The 9,137-nt window shown below is 27.0% G+C and overlaps 1 non-coding gene across 1 annotated transcript; it reads right to left on the bottom strand.

The window, feature by feature from the left end:
* Positions 1 to 311: 311 nt before the first annotated feature.
* On the bottom strand, positions 312 to 384 carry Trnar-ucu (transfer RNA arginine (anticodon UCU)). The gene has a single exon. It is a non-coding gene; the product is annotated as a tRNA-Arg (tRNA).
* Between the last annotated feature and the right edge of the window lie 8,753 nt (positions 385 to 9,137).

Here is a 9,137-nt window from a genome sequence, read left to right as displayed (position 1 = left end):
TAGGAATAAAAAAATTGTTTTTGTAGCATACTTTTTAATTCTAAACTATATGTACGATCATAAAAGTTATGAGTTGTTTTTAGTCTCTTGTATGCATAGCGTCCAATAGTGAGCTCTTTAATTTTGATTTTACAGGTCAAACTAAACAAAAAAAATCAAATCAAAATTATTTTTAAAGCAATAAATTTTCATTTTAGGGGTTCTCAGATATTTTGATTAGCTAGAATACCACTGCCTTAAGCTAGGTTTACGCAACAGTATACAAATAGTTTTAAAAAAGGTTTATTAACAACCTAATACATCAATAAGGGTATCTCCGCCGGGACACGAACCCGAAACCTCTTGATTAGAGGTCCAGCGCGCTATCCATTGCGCCACGGAGACGACTGATAGTAAGCAACACTTGCAGATATAAACAAAACATAAAATAATGTCTTGGTGGATGATAGAAGTTTATAATTTTTAAACTTTCAATCTGTAAATCAAAGCAATTCAGATTGTCATTAAATCTATAATGGTTTTCAATCAGTGAAATTAGTTAAAGTAAACTTTAAGAAGTATTTTTATGTTTTTTTTTTTTTTTTTCAAACCATAGTTAGTTTTTTGTTTTCTCTGACATATTTTTATAATTATGATTTAGTAAAGTTTATACAGACCTAAGTAAAATTAATTACTTTTTAGTTTTTAGCTTTGACAATTAGTTGTTTTTTAACCTTTTATAAACTTAATTTGTCAAGCTAGATTTATCTAGCTTCTATATTTCTACGTCAGTTTGAGTTGCGTATTTACTAAGTCAGCAATAAAAGAAAAGATTTGGGGCATGACCAGTAAAGAAGCCAAAGGGGAGGAGGGGGGCATGAAGTCATAGCTCAAAATTTAAACTAGATATTCTGGTGTTGCAGATGAAGAGGATAATAGGTCTTAAGTGTTTTTAATGGTTAGTTTATGATTAATCTAATGAAAGAGGCTTTATTTAATTTTCTAAAGGGGTTCATCTGAAAAAAGGTTCCGTGGTGTAAATAAACAAAATATTTTTTTTTTTTTAAATGCAAAAATATATGCAAGTCAGACTGACTTTTAAGTCTTATTCTTATTTTACTGACTTAGATAGCACTACAGTTTAAACATTTAAAATATAAGGTTGAATGTCGAATGTTACAAATTAACAAATGGAAATTTGACGTGTAAACAGTTAGTTCAAGAATGCTATTCAACTGTAGTATAGAGAAAAATTGGTAATTAGCATTGTGTTTAAAAATAATCTGTAAATAGTATTTTAAGTTATTTATTTAGGAATTTAAATCCTAGCTACTGCCGGGTGCCTTTTAACTTTCACACAGTGCTTTTTACCATTACAAATTATATAGTCACTTTTTGTAATAATTCAGCCCGAGAGCTTTAATTTTTTTTTTGACAAAACTACGTCAAAAATTAAACTATATTATGGAAAATGTATTTCGTTTAATAAAACTATACAAACTGTAAAAGAAATTATAATCACTAAACTTGCACTGATGTACTCCAGACTTTTGGGGTCTCTAGTTACATGTGAAACCGCCTCTGTAACACGTTCGGAAATTTCGACAGGAGCCAGATTAGCAGTAGCTTCGGGGCCATTTTTGTCTTTAGTTGCTACTTCGGTCTGTGACCGAATGCAAGAATGTGTAAGAGCTAGTACTCTATTCATTTTACTAATAAACTAAGTTTAAATATAGACTAACAAGTATTTATATGCTTTTTTATACAATACAACCAAAGAACGATAATAAAAGTTATTATATAAGAAAGCTTCTTGCAATCCACAATTCTAGTTGGGCTGTAACAAATGGTTGCTCGTACAGTTTACTGGTTCAGAAAGTAGGGACTTATACTTCCTCGTTGACACTGGATTTAGAGCGCGCGAGATAAAAAGATACAATATTTTAATAAAGAAAACGAAAGATAAGAGTAATTAGTTTATGCCACCGAATGCGTGGGCTTATGGGTCGAGTTCAATGTTCAAATTGATCCAAACTGGAAGTTGTTGCTGCATGTCTGCTGCAGTATGAGTAGGCTTACGAGTATGGCATGTTAACAACTTTATTCAAGTTGAACGCCCTGTCGACGTTGAAAAAGTAGGTATACAAAAAGTATATAGAACACGATATAAAAACTTCGAAGTTATGAAGTTTAGTACAAAGTAAATGTTTCAGACAAATACTTGAATAAGAATGTTTCGCCGGATATCATCTAGATTTTCCAAGATGGCGACTTACACTCAGAGCGCCAAGAGAAGGTTTTTCGGGAGTTTAGTTAGCTTTTGCAAGATGGTGGCTTACGCTTCGGACTGAAAACTGGCGTAGTGATGCTTCTTGTAAACGTCGAAATCTAAATGATCTGCATTCTCGTTTGCTCTGCTGTTTATATACGTCATTTTTACATAACAATCGCCTGGTCAAGACATGGTTTCATGATGTAACATGCTGATTAAAGCATGAAACCCGGCGTGATCGGTAGTTGATTCTACATTGCAAAAATGCGTCAACTAGCGGTTGTTATTATTTTTCAAAACAATGTTTTTAAAAACCAAAGTGTTTTTATCATTTAAAGAATTGTTAGTAAAAGAGAAGGATTTAAATATAAAATTACTTATAAACTCGACTTTTGAACTATCGAAGCAAAAATAGTAAAAGTTTTACGTCGATGTCCAACAGCACAACTTAAAAGATAAAACTTTTCAATTCATATAAAAGAACCAAAACTGTTCTTTATTGAATAATTTTTCAGTTCTAACTTCGAAGATTTTAATATTTTATGTTAAGCTACATATATCTATACAAAATTATTGATTTTATTTTAAACTTTTATCCCCATGTCAAGTTCAACCCAATTTTTTACACATCTTAAACTATAAGTTGAAGATCCTAATTGCAAACGCCTTAGAGTGTCAGCTTGTCTTAACAAGAAAATATATAATCTAATAAATATCTGCTTTAAAACCTGGTATTAGGTTTTCAGCAACCCTTTTCTGTGACTGTTAGGCTTACAACAAACATTTGCTTATAGACTATTTGCTTATCAATTGTAACTATTTATGTTCTATAAACGAAAAAGCTTCTTGTTTATCTAACAAAAATTATTTTCAGTATTAAAAGTAAAGAGTATAAAATAAGCAACGCAATCGATAAAAACTAAAGTTGAAGAGTTTTTAAAAATTCACCCTAGTTGTAAACATTTTTTACAAGAAATCGTAAAGATAGCGGAGGAGGAAATAAATGAAGAAAAAGATGTTTACGAAAAAGGAAAGGTGTTTGAAAAAGCTAAAGAGTTATGTGAATATGATGTTGCAAATTTCAAAAAACCTGTTCTTCCTGGTTTTAAATACAAACTTGAGCTGATAAAAAACAATGATCCAGACCACAAACTTCTTGATACCTCAGTAAAAATTAACGATTTTTCCGAGACTAAAATCTCTAATTATCAACTGGATTTAAAGCAAAAAACTAAAAGTTGGAAAATCTACAGAGTAGTATCAAAGAACATAACTAAAACTAAGTCTAACAATTCTAACCATTTACTTTTGCTTCATGGATCAAAATCATTAAATGTTGAAGGAATTTTAAGGATAGGTTTTAATCCCTCTCAAAAAGGATTATTTGGTCCTGGAGTTTATCTTACCGATAAACTTGGTTATGCATATCAATATGGTAAGTGTTGTTCTACAGACGAAAAAGTCATTAGAAACTTAACATATATTTTTATTTGTAGTGTACCGATTGTTGATATAAACTTACAAGTTGGTCAAGCTGTAAAATCATCATCTTTTGAAAATTAATTAAACGAAAAGCCATCAGTAAAAATTATTAAAAGTTTTTTGACGAAATCACGTAAAATTGAAGAATCTCCTTTAGACGTCTACGATAGCCAAAACAGAAAAAATTTAAAAGGTTAATTTCAAAACGTTGATTATTAAAATATAGCCTTGGTTCACCAGAGTTTAGTAGTGCCTAGTTATTTATTCGAAATTGAAGAAAAAACTAACTTAGATGAGATTGTCGAAGAGATACTTTATAGTAGTTTAAAAATAGGTATACAAAAAATGAAAGTAATTTTAACATAGATCAGAAAACAAACAAAGAGAATACTACTAAAAATGAAAAACTAAAACTTTCCTTTTAATGATAGCAGAAAAATTAAAGAAGGAAGTTACAGCAAATCATCACGCAAAAATCTTTCATCTAACTTCTAAGTTAGAAAATAAAACTAATTATTTTATGAAACATCTTTCTTTTAAGTTAAGTAGCATATTCGAGGTAAAAGATGGCGAAAAAAGAAAATATAATTCAGAACTTCTTCATAAAGAAGCAGATGATTTTAAATTTATTGCCAAGTTATTTGAGAAAATTGGCGATGAAAGTTTTCCAAAAATAAGGCAACTGCTTAGAATTAACCCTACTGACATAAATGAAGTTCTTAAGCTTAAAGAAAAGTACCTTTAACTTGACGGAGTTGAAGTGATAAAAATAAACAATATTCTGACAAATGGTTATCAAAATGATAATAACAGCCTGAGAGGATTTGACTCAATACTATGTGAACCTACAACTAACTTAAATGTTGCAACATATGATGGTCGTAATTATTGTGAAGTAGATAACACAGTAAAAGAGTTGTCATTTTGTCTCTTCAGAAGAAATTTAAAAGGTTTAAAAGACAGGAAAGTTATTGAGGATAGCAGAAAAAGTCTATCGATAGAAGGATTATTTGGTAATGTTTATTCTCAAACAATCGTAAGAAATCGTTGTGATGTAGTTCCAGCATACCTGATTATATTTGAGTTAGATAAATAGCTTAGTAAACATTACATTTTATTTTTTCCTGTTTAAAGAATATAAAGTAGAACTATTTTTAGATGCTATTAGGAATAGAATTTAATTTAACATTTTTTTAACGTTGAGTAAATTGTTTTAACTTATAAAAAAGGGTTGATCATGCCTATTCGATTACTAGACCACAAGCTTTCGGTAGACTGTTACCGGTTTCTTCCTGAATAAGACTCATCAGTCACTATTTTTTTTCTGCTGCTTGTTTTATCTTAAGTAACTTATTCTTAACCTTCAGAATTAATAATGTTTAGATGTACTTTAACTGACATTTTATGTGTATGTTTTATATGAGGTGACAATGTTTTTTTTTCTGGTTTGTTTGCTTTTTCTGTTTAAAAAGCTTATTATTTAAAAAAAAATAACTTCTTGAGTGAAATACTTAAAGGTTTTCAAAAATAAAAGTCTTAAATCTTATTCTGCTTAATATTCTTTATAGATCATATTTTATGCTTAAGAAATTTTAGATATATCTATTTTATATAGTTCAATAAACATGAGTGAATGAAATAAATACTGTTTTCTTTTCATTATGTAAAAAATAATATAAACTATGAATATAAGTTATTATTATTCATTAGTTAATAAAAATGATATAAAAAATTTTCAAATATAAAATTACTTTTTTAGAAATTTTATATTAGTAAGGATACTATTAATTTATCATTTAATATGTTGGGGAATATGTGTGTTTTTTAATTTAGATTAAGTTAAAACGGAAGTCGGACATTATTAACTAATGTGTTTTGAATTTTTTATGATAAATTATACAAAAAAAAGAAAATTTTGTTAAGGTTCAAAACAGTATAAAAAAAGTTTTAGCTTGTAATTGGTAAAAAACAAAGCAAAATTAAGAAGCTACCATTATCTAGCATCGTTTTTACTTATCTATTAAAGATAACATATATTATGAAAAACTAAAACATACATCTAATCTTCCTAGGAAAAATATGAAGTTTTTAATCAGATTTTATATTAAACTATACGTTATACATTGTTCACAATTTGTAAAAATAACTAATACTTGATGCGTAATGGTTTTTATAGTATCTTTTTAATGGACCGTTTGCTGCAGATTTATTAAAGCATTTTTTCTTCCTATAGTTGAAATAATTCTTTATGAAGACTTCAGCAGCTAGAAAGGCTTTATATAAAGTATGATACTAACAATATTTATTGCAGTTAATTTTTAAGAATTTCAAGACAATGTATGATTTCCAAAGTTTAAATTCTTTAGTAAAAGATTAACGAAACAGGTTGACTAAATAATTGCTTAAAACTTTTATGCTAACGTTTGCACAAAATATTACGAAGCAATTGGTCAAATTTGTAGACTTATAGTTAAAAATTGGATAATATAAGTAAAAAAATGTTATTAGAAGTTAAAGATTAATAAGTTAGTGATAATTGACAGATTGAGGCCGAAGGACGTTACATGGGGTAAAGAGATACAAAAACTCCCTTTAAATATATTGTCAAATATTAATAGAAAGCTGAGTCTAGTTTAGAAGCGTCTCTATTTTTGGGGGTGCTTTATTTTTTTGTTCAATAAAAGAGTAGATTGTGTAATTGGTGGTGAAATAAACTTCAAAATATTAAATGACTTTCGACTGTAAAACTGTCTAAATTTCTCTGGTAAATAAAAATGTATAGACTTTAAATAAATTGAAGTATCGGTGATACATAAATAAGATCTGTAAACTCTTAATAAATAATCTAGTTCTTTAACTTTGAGTAAAATAAGTTAAATATAAACTTAAGTGTTTCTTAATTATAATTTGAAAGTTTTGGCTAACATTGTAAAGCTAACATGGATATAAACGTGTTTTTTACATATTAAACTTAAAACAAAGTTCTAATCAAAACTAGCAATAAATTTGTATTAATAATAAAATAATATAATCAATGATATGTAATTATATTTTTAGTCAAACAGTTTAATTAAAAAAAAATAGCTAAAAATAAGGTTATAATCAAAAATATATTTTGAAAACAGTCTAATAACAGACGCAAACAATAGTATTACAAATTGATAAAAAAAATGAATTATAAAATCAATGATTTTCTAATGGTGTTAAAATTTAAGTATTTGATTAGGTCAAAAGTTTCCGAAGTAAAAAATTAATCCATTGGTGTTAAAAAATCATTTAAAATTAGTTTCTTAAAACTTTTGACTGGCTCGTTTTGAATGAAAGATACTAAAGTTGTAAATACCAAGTTTGGTAATTATATACTGCCATATGGTTTGGAACTTTTATATACAAAAAAGGCTTATAGAAATCCGTCATTACTGACGTAGCTTTTAAAAAATATGAACTAAAATTTTTTTGAAATCAAAACATAAACAGCTAAATTATTAGTTATAAGCAAAATATTTTGAATTTATTCCATTCAGTCGGTTTTATATTAAGTTATTTAAGTGTAATTCAAGGGTTGCACAAGAAACAGGAAACCAATCAAAACACGCCTTTGGTCTAGTTATTACTAAATCAACTGTGAGTAGCCAAAAATATCTGAAACTTCTTTTTAATGTTCCCAATTTCTATGTATACAATGCTATTTAGAAATTATAATATTAGCTTTAGGACATAGTATATGCCATTAACTATAATTCAAACTGTAAAACTGTTATTTAAGTTTGTTATAACTACAAATGCTTCTGTAAAACTTTAAAAAAATTTAAAGATGCATAAAACTTTCTTTATATGATAACATCTAAGTTCTTTTAACTAAAAATAACAACTTAGTCATAAACAGGAGTTAGTGCTGGCGGCCTTTCGAACGCAACTTTGGTTTCAATAAAATATCACACTTTAATTTAATCATTTTCATTGGAGATTTGTTTTGGATCAGTAAATTTTTTTTGATTAAACGGAGTACTGTATACATTAAATTATTTTTTTACAAACGAAGGTCGGAGACCCGTGTGGAAAACTCGTCATTTCAGTTAATTAATGTCTATTAATTTTTAAACAATTGAACAAATTTTCAATTAGTTTATTTACTTAATAAATATTATGAAACAAGCTGAAACCATGTATGTACTTATAACTTTCTTTTTTAGGGTTTTTAAGTTCTTTTGATAAAAGAAAGCTATAATGAAATTGAAAATAAAAAACACGGCTCGAATTTTTATCTTTCTTTTTACATTTTTAAGCAAAAGAAGTAAAGGTATTTGTTTGTTTAAAATATTATACAGGGTCTAAAAAAAATTAATTAAGTTAAATTAAACTACCGAAAAGAAGTTAACTTAAAATGTTTTTTGCTCAGTAGGACACATTTATATGCTCGCGAGCTGCAGAAACTTCTTTCGCCAAATTCCATAAAAAAATGTGCTTGCTAGCCGCAGCTTGCCGACCCCTTGTCTAAGACTATTTGTAATTTATTTAAAATAAAACTTTTTGAAAATTTTGTGAGTGAACAGTAAAAGATTTTATAGTCAAGACAGTTTTTATAACAAGTTTATATTACAGGAGTTTTCAATAATTAATTGAAAAAGTTGCAAAATTTTAGGTACAACTCTAAACTTAATTAGCTTAGTATTAAAATGCCTATACAAAAATTGTAAATTTTTATTAGATTAACCATCGTCAGCAAATTTAATATGAAAAAATGTTAGCTTTGTAAACTATATTTTACTAGTTTATAACTAAGAGCAACTGTTAAAATTAAGTACGTTAGGCAATTACTTAATGAAACAAAAACATAATTACGGTATGTTTGAAAATACCAATTTATTTAAATAAACTTTATACAAATTAAAAATAAAAAGACACTGCAGTTTAATTTTTAAAAACCAAGTAATAAGTAATTTTGAAGTAATAAAACTTCGTAACAAAATACAAATTATTTTAATACTTAAAACTTATAAGAATCAAATAGTCCAAAAACTAATTATAAAAGTTTTGCACTGTCTTGTTTAAGTTCTTTTATACTCTCCTAATTTTTAATCTTTCTCATTTTACAGTCATTAAATCTATCAAGTAAGTATTGTTTTGTACAAAATGTTTGGTTTTCTAAAATTTTTTCCGGTTTTCAAAAACAAATCTTGATTTCAAAAAGTAACAGAATTTTATTATTTACTTGCTTTGCCAAAATGTTACAATACAGTCTTTTTAAAGTGAAGTTTTAATTATTAACACATATCACATAATATCTTTTAAGTTAATAAAAACACTTTTTTTGTTTTAAAAATAAAACAAATGGTTTTTAGTTTGTTCTAGGCTGGTTTTTTGCAAAGTTTTAAGTATACAGTAAATAAATAATCACGAAATA

This window comes from Thalia democratica, chromosome 6, assembly GCF_965202585.1.
Source record: "Thalia democratica chromosome 6, ktThaDemo2.hap1.1, whole genome shotgun sequence".
Taxonomy (NCBI): domain Eukaryota; kingdom Metazoa; phylum Chordata; class Thaliacea; order Salpida; family Salpidae; genus Thalia; species Thalia democratica.
This window is presented reverse-complemented; position numbering and strand designations above follow the sequence as displayed.